The 11766-nt window shown below is 40.8% G+C and overlaps 1 protein-coding gene across 3 annotated transcripts in view; it reads left to right on the plus strand.

Moving 5' to 3' along the window:
* The window catches only part of TSC22D1 (TSC22 domain family member 1), a 78005-nt gene that overhangs the window by 22482 nt on the left and 43757 nt on the right, over positions 1-11766 (plus strand). The window contains exon 2 of one of the 3 annotated variants that reach the window (XR_014317437.1): positions 11443-11703. The exons of 1 other annotated variant lie outside the window; for it this stretch is intronic. The gene's annotated coding sequence lies outside the window, so the exon portion shown is untranslated. The remainder of the gene's footprint in view (positions 1-11442; positions 11704-11766) is intronic. One more of the 3 variants, XR_014317438.1, reaches the window with a different exon arrangement.

Genomic DNA, 11766 nt, shown 5'->3' on the forward strand with positions numbered 1-11766 from the left:
CTATGAGGAAACCTAGAGTTTATTCTGCTATCTCTCTGATGCTTGCCTGTTTGACCCTTTGTATCCTTTGAGCCATGCCATGCCCCCCTTCTGGCTCCTTCAGTCCTGGAATCCACAGCGCAGTCAGCAAAGCTGTCCTGAGCTCAACGCCTTGGGATTTCTAACGGGTTTTTATGCTGACTTTTTGGGGGAGGCAGCTGGGGGCGGGGTAGGGAAGAAGAGCCTTGGTTTTATTTTTTTTTTGCATTCCAAATTCCTTTTCCCTGATGCTTACAGAGGAGAGAACAGAAGCCTGAAGTCGAGCTCCGTAAAGTATGACAGTGTTGAAGGGGAACCTGTTGGCCTGGCTCTGTCTGTGTGCCAATTCTGTTTTTTTCCTTTGCGGTATGCTGTTACCCTGCTGCTTCAGGCAGCAGCCTGCAAGTCTCTGGACAGCTGTCAGCCCGTGCAGACACTGAGATTCCTCCTAGGTACGTGAGAGTCAGGAGCAGAGAGGCAGATCCTTTGGACTTGCTGAATTCATCTAGGTAAGCCCTAGGGTGACCACTAGACCTAACATAGGGTATTTCAGACCTACTGATTTCAGATATTCTAGCATCAGAAGCCTCTGTTCATCGCTTTCCTCCTTTTGTATCTCCTCCACTTGCAGAGAATGTGGCATAACTGGGTGCAAATGACATGCTCAGACTTCAGTTACACCAGTAATTCAGAACTTGTTAGTTTTTTGTGGTTTCGCTTTGGCCAGTGAGCAGACCAGAGTGGGTGTATTGGAGCCAAGAAAATGGCATATGCTGTTGAGTCCTTGTTCAAACTATTTCTTTGCCTGTTTGTTAAATTGCTAAATGCCTTTGGCAGGTAACTCAAGGCAAAACAAAGGTGGAGGAGTTGGCAACTGCATGCCTCTTCATACACCCTGTCTAGAGCCTGACTACCTCTTCATGAGCTCCTGGGAAGCTTTTAGAAAATGCCTGAATGCTAAATATTAAAACAGGAGAGAGCAGGTAACTGAACCGGGCCCTGTGTTTTGGGGTCTCCCGATAGCACTGTGACAGCAGGAGTTTCACAAATGATAAGCTTGGTTTTCCATAATTTCTTTTTGAGATATCAGTGTTATGGATGAGGAATCTCTTAAACTTCAGTCCTGAGACTCCCAAATTCTTTTCACGATGAATTCTTCTTTTCATTGATACCATCATTCATGCAGCCTAATGTAGTAAAATGGAAGTTAAACAAAGCTGACAGAACTTCTTAGTGTATTTAGAAGGATAAATTTAATATTAGCTGCTTTCCTGTCAAGCACAGCAGTCACTGCTTTTAATAAACCTTTCTGCTAGTTGATGTTGCTGCGTGAAATTAGAATGGCTCTGAAATATTTGGCAAGTAGGGTGATGTTGAACAAACTACACTTGAAGGTTTTTTTTGGAAACCAAAACATCGAGGCTTGCATCAGGTCATGAAAGAAAAGCTGAATTGTGCTTCAAAATAGCATAGCTGATGCAATATTCAGGTTAATGTTCAAGCCTAAGTGTTACTGCCATAACGTGGCCGCTGGTCCTGCAAAGGGCTTAATAAATGCAGAAAGTTAGGTCGGCTCTTGCAGCGTTCAAGTCAGGGAGGTTGAGCCAGTGGCTCTGCTACAGGGGGAGTGTGGGATGTAGGAAGCAAAGCTAAAAGATTTGACTTCCATCTATCTGTTTTCCCCCCTCCCCAGGTGATTTTGTTTGTTATTTGAGAAACAAGCAATATATCCCACGAGTATTAGAGTTAAAACATGCATAGGTAGCCCTTCTAGGACTTCCCATCGGAAATCCCTTTTACTCTGGCACTGCAGTTATCCCTTTCCTATTGCCATGCTGCTCTTCCCTTCCCTTCACCCCTGATAATTCAAGTTCTTGCTTTTCCTCTTCCTCTCCCACTGCAATTTCCCTTTTAGTGGCTGCCCGAAGAAGACACGGTGCCGCTGCTCTGCGAGCTCAGGATGCTCTGCCTCGCTGCTCCAACAGGGGAGGTGTCAAGCTGGATTTAAAAGCTGTCTCGTAGGGAAGATGCAGCAGAAACACTCCGTCCTTTTTTTTAATGACCCTGTCAAAATTGTGGTAGGACGACACGGGCAGTAATCCTGCGGAATCCGGAATGGTTTATCCCTTCAGACCATTTGAGGGTGGTAACTAGTAATTTGCAAGTTCATGGGGTTTGAAACTGCCTGTGTGAACTAAATCACCTTCTAGTCATGTTTAGCCATGTGCTAAATAAAACGAGTAATTCTAATCAAATATGTGCAAGGGTTTAAAGCTCAAACAGCCATGAGCCCGCTTTTCTTAAAGGAGAAAATGCTTTTTGTATTTGAAGTTTGCTGCAGTTCCCAAGTGGATCAACAAGCTTGCTTGAGTTTGTCTTTCTCCCAGTGACTTAGGTTCTTCCTTTTTAATGGGGATTACTCAAAACTGATATTATTGTCTGTAGTGTCATGCTTGTTACCTCAGATTATTTACACCATACATTTATGCTCCAAATTAACAGAAAGTAGTAAAAATTTAGTTATGGTAGGTTGAAAGCAGGGGAGTCAGATGATATTAATGTTCCTGATTGCTGGCTGCTAAATAGGCTTAATTTTGGTTTACATTAGTCTTTAGGGCGCTGCTCAGAAAGCCATTTGTTCTGGTAGGTCTTCAGTGTTGTGTTAATGCATGCTGGGGAGTGTATGGGAAAAGAAGACAACTCTTTTCTGCAGTGAAAAGGATTTTAAGACATTTATTTTTTCTCTCTTGACTTTCCTTTTAGAATACTTACAGATTACAGTTTCTTTAACCGCAACCCCATAAGCGGGGGTAAGAGTCGTCATATGTTTCTGTACTCTTTTAGTGTATAATCAATGTGACTTTGAAGTGAAGCACCTTTAGGTTTTGTAGAGCTCAAAAATCTGAGAGATCCATTTTAATGATTATTTTCCTTGCAGGCTGGGGTTGTCATGCTTAAATTACTTGCTCTTTGACAATTACCTGCCAATGTACATGCCGCTAAAGTGTGTTTAAGTGGTTTTGTTGCAGTTGTGGACTATTGCCCTCCCCACCTCTCTTCTCTCCATCTCTGTTCTCTCTTCCCCAGCGGGAGATGTGAATAGTCCCCCTTGCTATTTTGTTGAATACAGAATGTGTTTCACTGCATTTTTTTGTTACAAATTGCAGTAAGTATGAAGACATTCTTACTTGCTTGTGGTAGTGACAGACTATCAACACTTTGTTAGTGCTTTTGTTTTTCCTAACACACCCTTTATTCTGTCTACATGCTTAAAATACACGAGAAGAACTGATGAAGCAAAATGTTGAGTCATAATATCAAGATTCATTGATTGAAAAGCAAACTCCTGCTTAGCACAGGCTTGAAAATTCAGTATTTCTTCAAGTGGTGTTCAGTTCATGAAGAATGTTTTAATGGTGCATTGCAACATGCCACTGAGTGCTCACCGAAATACTTCCCACAGCTTCTCTCCAACAAAGTGGTGCAGTTGCCTCTGCAAGTATGACTAGAACGTGTTTTACTGGGTACCATCAATGATTCTTCTGTCATGCAGGCTGCTTAAATACATACGCAGGCTGTGTTTTATAAGCTAGGCTGCAAGAACTTGACTGGTAAAAGGCAATTCCCTGATGACTTGGAAAAAAAAAAAAAACAAACACAACACAGGACATGTGAAAGGTTGCCAGAGGTAGGAAAAGCAGAGTGTTGCAGTAAGCTGCATCATGAAATACGAACTTGGCAGTTCTGTCCGAAGAATTTTTCCTTTGGACTGAAGTCTACAATAAAAATACTGAAGAAATAAAGGAACAGAGAGTTACTTGATGCTGATCTATAGAATTGCTTGCGTGAAAGATGCTCAGCGTAATGCTTGCCCAGCCAAAAAGGGAGGAGAGGAAAAAAAGTTAGGCTGTATAAGGCCCCAGTCCAGTTCGTGAAATGCTTAAAGGGATTTCACTTGTGTAGCTATTAAACTATGACAAAGAATTGCTTAAAACTTGGGGAAACAGCTATTTGGAAGAGTGACTGCACTTAATGCAGGCTCAGTTGAATTCTGTGTAATGTTGAATTTTACAGCATCTCGAGAAGGGATTTTGAGCACATGCAAACAATGACTTTTACTTTATTAGGCATCAGGGTTGCAGTTTTCCTTAAGCTGGCTGTGTCAGGCTCTGTCATGTGTTCTCTGCTTTCCTCCTTGTATTTTTGGTTCACTAGAAGATGGAGTTCTAGTTAAACAATGATTTGGGAGTGTGTAAGATAGTTTTGTTGCAACCTTTCCTGCGTGTAGAAATAATGCTTGTGAGATTTTTGGCTTTTATTTTTCTTTGGTGGCTAGGAAGCCCCTCAGATGAAAATCTGCCAGTTTGTTCACAGATACCGTGCGGCTAAGATCTGATAACTGTAACGCAGACCTCTCCCTGGTCCTGCTGCAAACTAATTTTAGAATCTTGCCTTAAAAAGAAAATGTGATGGAAGGGAAGGAAAGGAGCCTCGCTGCTCTTTTATAGGAGAGCTGATCTTAGAACCTTACAGGCAGAAGCATTTTATTAAATATAACAGCTATTTTGAGGAAATGGTGATTTTTTAACATTTTTGCACAGATGAGGCAACTGATTTCATGCTAAAAAACCTGTTATGTCAAGGGCTTCTGCTGTATATAGCTGTCAAGCTTGCTTTCAAAATCAGCTCTGCATGTTGTATGTATTGATCATATATAGAGGTGTTCAGTAATGATTCAAATAGTGTTTTCTATCAAAAGGGTTCTTACTCTATTGCATATTTGCCTGACTGTGTGGGAGGCTCTTTTTATCTGTCCTGGATTGCATTTATATTTTTGCCAATGAAGTATTTAAATAAAAGAAAGAGGGTCCTGTGAGATTCAGGGTATGATTAAACACCCCAGATCAGTTAGTGGGGTAAGTTTCTATCTGGTACGGATGCATGGTGTCTCTTTCCCTGTTCTGAATAATTTTGTGCAAGCCATAAGTCTGGGCTAGAAACAGATCTTGGTGCATGTGTATTCATCTCTCTTTTATTGTTATGTATGACTTGATGCTGTGTTTTTCCTTTCATGCAACCTAAACCAAGTGCTGATATTTCAACAGATACAGACTGACAGTCAAACATTGCACACTGGTATGCCCGTGAAGAGGCACTGCCAAAGTTTAATTGTGTCTAGTGCAAAAGCTGGGAGCTCTGGCTGATCAAAGCAGGTAGGTGTGAAGGTGCTCGCATGGAGAAAAGATACAGGGGAGCTCAGCAGGATTTCAGCTCTACTTAAGCAGAGCCAAATAACATTTCAGGTGTCCTTAACCTCAGCTGACTTCTGAGTGTTTGGCTATAAAACTTGTGGCGGTCTTACTTCAAGTCATATTTGGGAAGAGTCGCGCAATTTTAATGCGATACTAAAATATGGGTGAACTTGGGGCAGTGGTCCAGTAAGGAAAACTAGTAAGTCAGCAAACTTAAAAAGTCAGAAAGTGTTTTTTGTGTGGTGGTAGCAGTATGAGATGACCTAGAATGCATTTTTCGTGTACTGTTACTACTCAGCAGGCAAAAATAGTCAAAAATGTACTGTAGTTCTAAGCTACAACATAACTTCATAACATCAGTTTGTGCCTCAGCAGGAAGAGTAAGTTTGTTAGGAGACAGTCCAGTTTCTGGCCAAAGAGCTCCTATGGCTGAGACAATGGTCAAGCCTGTTGGTCAAATTACACGCTAAATTTGGAAGGACAAGAATTAGTGACGTATTTGAATATGAAAGGTGTTGAAATTAATATTTGATATGGAAAGAAACATGGTAAGGCTTGAATTCTGAAATGTGCGTTTTGAGTACTTTACCAAGTAGAACTTGTCAAAACAGAGGACTGCAAAAAAGGCAAATTTGTCTAGGTTTCATTTTTTCTAGTTCATCTGTGCTGTGACTTACTAACATAAGCCCATTAGATCTCTATATATTTGAGCAAATACTTGTGTGCAAGGGATATTTTTGCTGTATTTGAGTTCTCCGGATACCATAGGCATCAGCGGAGAGTTTGTAGAGATGAGCAAGGGTTAGAACCTACGTAGAAAAGCTTTGAGCTGTTTTCACCTGAAAATTCAGTTTGGGGAGGAAAGACAACAAAAGAAACCCACCAAAACCCACCACTGGCATCCAGGCATCCAGTCTTGAGCTGTATTGGGGTCATTCCTAACATTGCTCGTGTGTAGTATTTCACCTTCTAGTTTCTACAGATAGACCCTCAGCAGAGAACTGCAGGAATTGCGTGAAGATTGAGAACTCAATGAGAAAAATCTCTTTTAAAAAACGCTTAAAAGTCTGTAAGAAATGTATAGAAGCTAATTGTGGGTACACGGAATCAAATTCAATCAAGTAAACACCTGGTTAGAGCTGGAAAGGAAAGCACAAAGCCTCTTAATATTAAGAAACTGCTGGTTTTGTGTAACTACTTCAACTAAATTCAAGGTGTAAGTACTGGGAGTACCGCAACCTTTGTCACTATTGTTGGCTTTTTTTAAGGGAGAAAAAGCTGAACAACCTGGCATCATAAAAGATGTTATTTCTTCAAAGCACTGCGTATCAGCTCATGGGCTCTGCCTCGTTGTTCGGAGCGTAAGATTTCCCAAAGGCTGAATGAAGGTCTGTTTTTCTGGCAGAAATTAGTTAGTGCCAGTAAAGTCTGTTAATCTGATTTAAAATGTGTTTTAATTAGGCCATAAAAGGTTTGCTATCAACAGTGCTTGGCGTACAAAGTTGACAAGAAACAAAGCATGCTGATAAACTGTTTACACTGAAAGAATATTAAGTGCTCTTAAAATGAAAATAACATTACTTAACAAGTACCCATTTATTTAATTTAATAAAATGGATGCATCTATTAATGGAACTTATTCTTACAAGGTAGTATTTTTCAATAATCAACCAATTGTTGAGTTTTATACCCCTAGTGTTTTTCTGATGTTATATAAGCTTGAAGAAGTACTATTTCTCAAATGTATCCTTCAGTGGCAGCTTTATACAACTTTGGAATTGTGTCCTGCTGAATTTGGAGAAGCCGTAGTTTCCTACCACTCCTAACCGGGAAATAGGAAAGGTCTTTCAGTGAGCAGGACCCACGTGGTAGGTCCTAAGTCCTTGCACGATAATCTAGATAGCACTGTGGCCTGCAAAGGTGTGTAGTAGGCTGTTAAAGAAACTGAGCACAAAATATTTCTGGAAAGAGGCCAAATGCTTTAAAAGACACTTTGAAATTCAGCAAGTCAAGATTCCTGCCACCCCAGTTGCCTGCAAGTTTAGCTTTTAATGATGGCTTGCATGACACTTAATTCTTTACATTAATACTTCGATCTATAGCTTTGCTGCCTTTTCTCTTTCCTGAGATTTGATAATGTTTCCTGATATGGCTATTGCAATGCTCAATGCCTCCTTCCTTTCTGTCCCCTCAGTTCCCTGCTCCTCTCCCACTCCCTGAAACCAAAATACATCAAGTTTTGGGAAACGTTTTGGGTCAGTGGCTTGAAATGTAAGCAGTTACCTTTACATCACTGTTGCTGATTCTTCAATATCCATGGCATATTGGTGCTAACTTCCAGGAGAAAGGTGCTTTGCTAAAATTTGTTGTTCTTGGAATGTTTATTTTGAATAACAGTCCAACCAGATGCTGCTGCATAGATCCTGCAGTGGGTTTTCAGCATGCACGTTTCTAGAGGTAGGACTAAACCAGTAAACCAGTGAATGGCAGCAGGGTAACAGATACTTCTCAACCTAGGAAGTCTTGGTTTTGTAGTTGCAGATACTCTGTATGGCCAGCAGCACTTTAAAATAATTGCATGATCCTATAAGGCTTCAGTTTGAGGGTGAGAAATAGTTAAACTAGCTGCTGGGATTGTGAATCAGATGCAGCAGTTTGCTTTTTGTTTCTACTTGGATCCTGTAGTGGTTGGAGCTGCAGTATTACAAGCAGCAACACTTTTTTTTTTTTCCTTTTCTGTACTCTGTACCACTTACCAAATGCACAGATTCAGTTTTTTGCTTATTTTGCAGATGGTCTTCCACAGAACTTACTCAGTTATTTAGATTTTTCTTTACTGGCAGTGGAGCAGAACCACACTGCAGAAAAATGGGGATCAGTCTTCACTGTCTCTTGATCCACTTAGTGGCAGTGAAACCTGCTGAGCAGAGAATGTAGAAAAAAAGCACTAAAGGGAGCTTTGCTCCCAGCATCTCTATCGACTGTCAGGTCACTATGGAGAGACAAAGACACTGCATTGATCCCTTCTTTCCCACAAAGGAGATGAAACATCTATTGTAAGATTCCTTAATGTCTGCTGTATGCTCAGAAGCAGAGATACCAGGGCCTTCCTGACCTCATCCTTATCTGAAGATCATCTACATGTGCAGTTCTTGTCATCACAGCCAGAATTTTTCCCTGCTCCAACTGGACTGATCCCATCACAGCCTGCACTTGAGGTAAATCAGCAAACTACAGTACAGTGACTGAGAGAAGAGCTGTTGTCTGTTCAATTCCCTAAACTGGTCAAACACCCAGTCTCTGTAGCAGGAATCACTTCTGAAGAGGCAAAAAAAAAAAATGGTAATCCTCTCTGAAAATTCCCATAAGAGGAATTCAGGTACTTTTGGATGACCTGTTTCAGGCCTTTCTGCTCTTCTAAATTTTAGAAGAACAAAGGAGTTTTCAGTTGTTTCAGCCTGAAATATGGATCTGCATATAGAAATCAGGCTAGTATTTTTCATAGCTAGAACACAAATACGACCAATTTTTCTTGTTCTTCAGTGTTCAAAACAAGTCTACAAGGGAAGAAAGATGTACGAAAGGGTAAAAAGTAGAAATAAAGGGTTCTCCTATTCCTTTTAAAAAGGAGAAATACTATGACCTTGATGCAAAGAAAGGAACTTAAAAACAAGTTATTCCTAACAGCGTGTTTCAGAATGATCTCCCAAACTGTTTTGCTGCGTATCTGTTTCTGTTTTCATGAGGAAAACACCAGTGCTCCAAGTTCTCATAGATGCTTTTTTTCCTCAGGTTTTGTGTTGGATCTTTGTCTCCTCTACAGAACTGCTACACGAATAGAATATGACCAAGTAATCCTCTTCTCCACACCCCCCTGAAGCCTGAATAGGTGATTTCATAACGGGCAGTATGATCTGGAGTCTTTTTTTTCCAGTGAATAGGATCTTTCCCTTATAGAGGACATCTCAAAGGCAGCCTTTTCTTAATATCACAGAGACACTAGACAAATTGCTGTTTGAAAGCAACCTATACTAAGCTGGGTCATGCTGCTTCATCTGGGTTGATTTGCTCTGATATGGTCTATTGCTTTGAGCTGGAAAGGAATATCAATTCAGGAAGTGTTGATGATGTTCTAGGCTTCGACACCTACCACCTGAAATTAAGCCTGGAATGCTGTGTGTGGCATTGTAGCTGTGTGATAGGTATTGTCAAGTATGTAGCAGGTGCTGGCAACTCAAAAAGTTGCAGAGTCAAGAGCATTTGCTAATTATTTAATAAGAAAGAACTTTAATTACAAGAAGATACATGCTTCTAATTGTACTGTCCTTTTGTGATCATTTTTTAGCCAGCAATTAGCTAACAGTAGAAATTCTTTCATTGAACACATCCTGTTTATTATATTTGTCTTTTGTTTTTATCTTGTGTCATCTACCTTACTGGAAGTGGAGAACATAAAGATCATCCTGGAGACATCTAATGGCCAGTTACATTTACGTATGTTTTGCCCAGTTCTTGGCATACAGAGAGACCCTCTTTCACAGAAACAGGCGTGCAGGATGAAAGACTCAACCTGGCTCTCTAACCTTTTGAGTTGATACTAAATCAAAAAGCCAGTGTTTTGCCAGATTGAAAAGTACAGGAACACACCTTGGTCTCATGATGTTCGCATGAAAATATCTAAGCAGATGTCATGAGGTTCCACTAAAGGATAGCTAATCTTTTTTTTTTCCCTATAAAATAGTCTATTTAGAGCAAAACCTTATACCTTAAATTGAAGTAGTATCACTGTGTGTGTTTGTTCTCAGGAATCAAGAGGCAGAGCATCTTTTTGCATGCCCAAGGAGTTTCTTTGGAACTGACTTCCTGATTTTTCTGTTTCAGTGAGTGCAGGATATCAGGTCCTGTTGCTGATGGCTTTCCATCATCTGTTTAAAGAAACATATGAAGCATTCCTGTTTTACCCTAACAGCAAAAGTTAAAGGTGCCTTTCTAACAATAGATTATTGCGGAGATGTGGATGATGAAACTTAGCTTTCATTCCAGCTTCTCTTTGTGACCTGGAGCAGCACGAAGGAAGGATGGGAAAGCTTATAATTGAAGGGCACTCAAGATACCAAACTATTCAAAGTGTTTTTGTTAGGTGTAGGGTCCAAAGAAGAGAATGGAGGGAAAAAGCCACCAAAACTGCCCCCAAATTAATTATAGGAGAAATTGCATGAAATGCATCTTCTTGGTTAACTGTTGGGCTGTGCTTTACCTTCTGTCCTGAAAGCCCTGCTGATAAAATGGTGACATCTCATCTGAGGTACATGGATCAACGGCTGCCCATGTGCAAATACCAGCCTGCTGCTGTTGTGCAGAAGTTACTGCAGTGGGTAATAGCCAGTAAATGTCTACATGACTCTACGTATAATTTTGCTTTAAGTCCCATTCTGTGCTGCTCTCTTGGATGCTGGCTCCTTGCTTCTGATAAAACGTGACTGGAGCCTGTCAGTCTCAAGAATTTATGAAGAGGAAAATTTCTGCTCTTGTGCATTGATAGTTTGTATTAAAACAATAACAAAAATAACTCCTAGGGCATCTAGTTAAACTGGTGTCAGCCTTTGATCAATCTGATTTTGCAAAAGGGTAGAGAAAAGGACAGAGAACTTGAGATTGGACTAAGGCCTCTTACAGAGGAGCTGGAAGTGGGGTTAGGGAGCCCTTGGAGAGGGAAACGTTCAGGTAAGTATAATTTCTTCTTAAAGAGACTTCCTGTCTATGACCATGGGGAGATGTTCACTGCATTGCACTAGATGCCATTTTTAATTCTCTTCAGAGTGAACAGAGGAGAAATCTGGATTTTTTCCCGCCCCCCCCCAGAAATTAAAATTGCATTTTTTTTCCCCACCTACATCTCCTTGTAACAAACTGAGAGAACTTTCTGGACAAAACATCTTATTGATCTCATCTATTGGTAGATGTCTTAACAGTCTTGAAAGTTCACAGTTCAACACCCTGGGGATTTTTTTTTTGGCATCAGAGCATGAAAAAACTGCATGTCTAGTACTCATCTCTCGTCATCCTCCCCTATTGCAGTGACTCTATGTGTATGTCTCTGTGTGGCCGAAAATGAGGGAATGCAGATCATTTGCCAAGAAGTTACCAACTAGCACTTTTCCTTCCCCTCCAGTCTTTTCTGCCTCCCTACCCTGGAAGTCTGGAGTCCCTGCCTCAGCCTACGGCTTCATTCTTTTTCCAGCTGCCCACAAAAGTACAGAACCAGTGTGAAAGTTTGAAGAAAGAACCCGCTCAGAGGACTGAGTCTCAAGCAAAAGCTCCAGGTTGCAGACTCAGAAAGAAACTTCCTTTGGGGAAGGATCTGCTTCCAGGATTTGCTCGTCTCTTTTTCCTTGGGCAAACAGAGTTCTTGAAGCAAACAACAGGGTTGCAGGTAGGTAGGGCCCCTTTAAACCGCCATCCACTCAGGTGTGAAGGGTGGACTTTATGCTGTTTC

This window comes from Aythya marila (genome assembly GCF_965140915.1).
Source record: "Aythya marila genome assembly, chromosome: 1".
Taxonomy (NCBI): Eukaryota; Metazoa; Chordata; class Aves; order Anseriformes; family Anatidae; genus Aythya; species Aythya marila.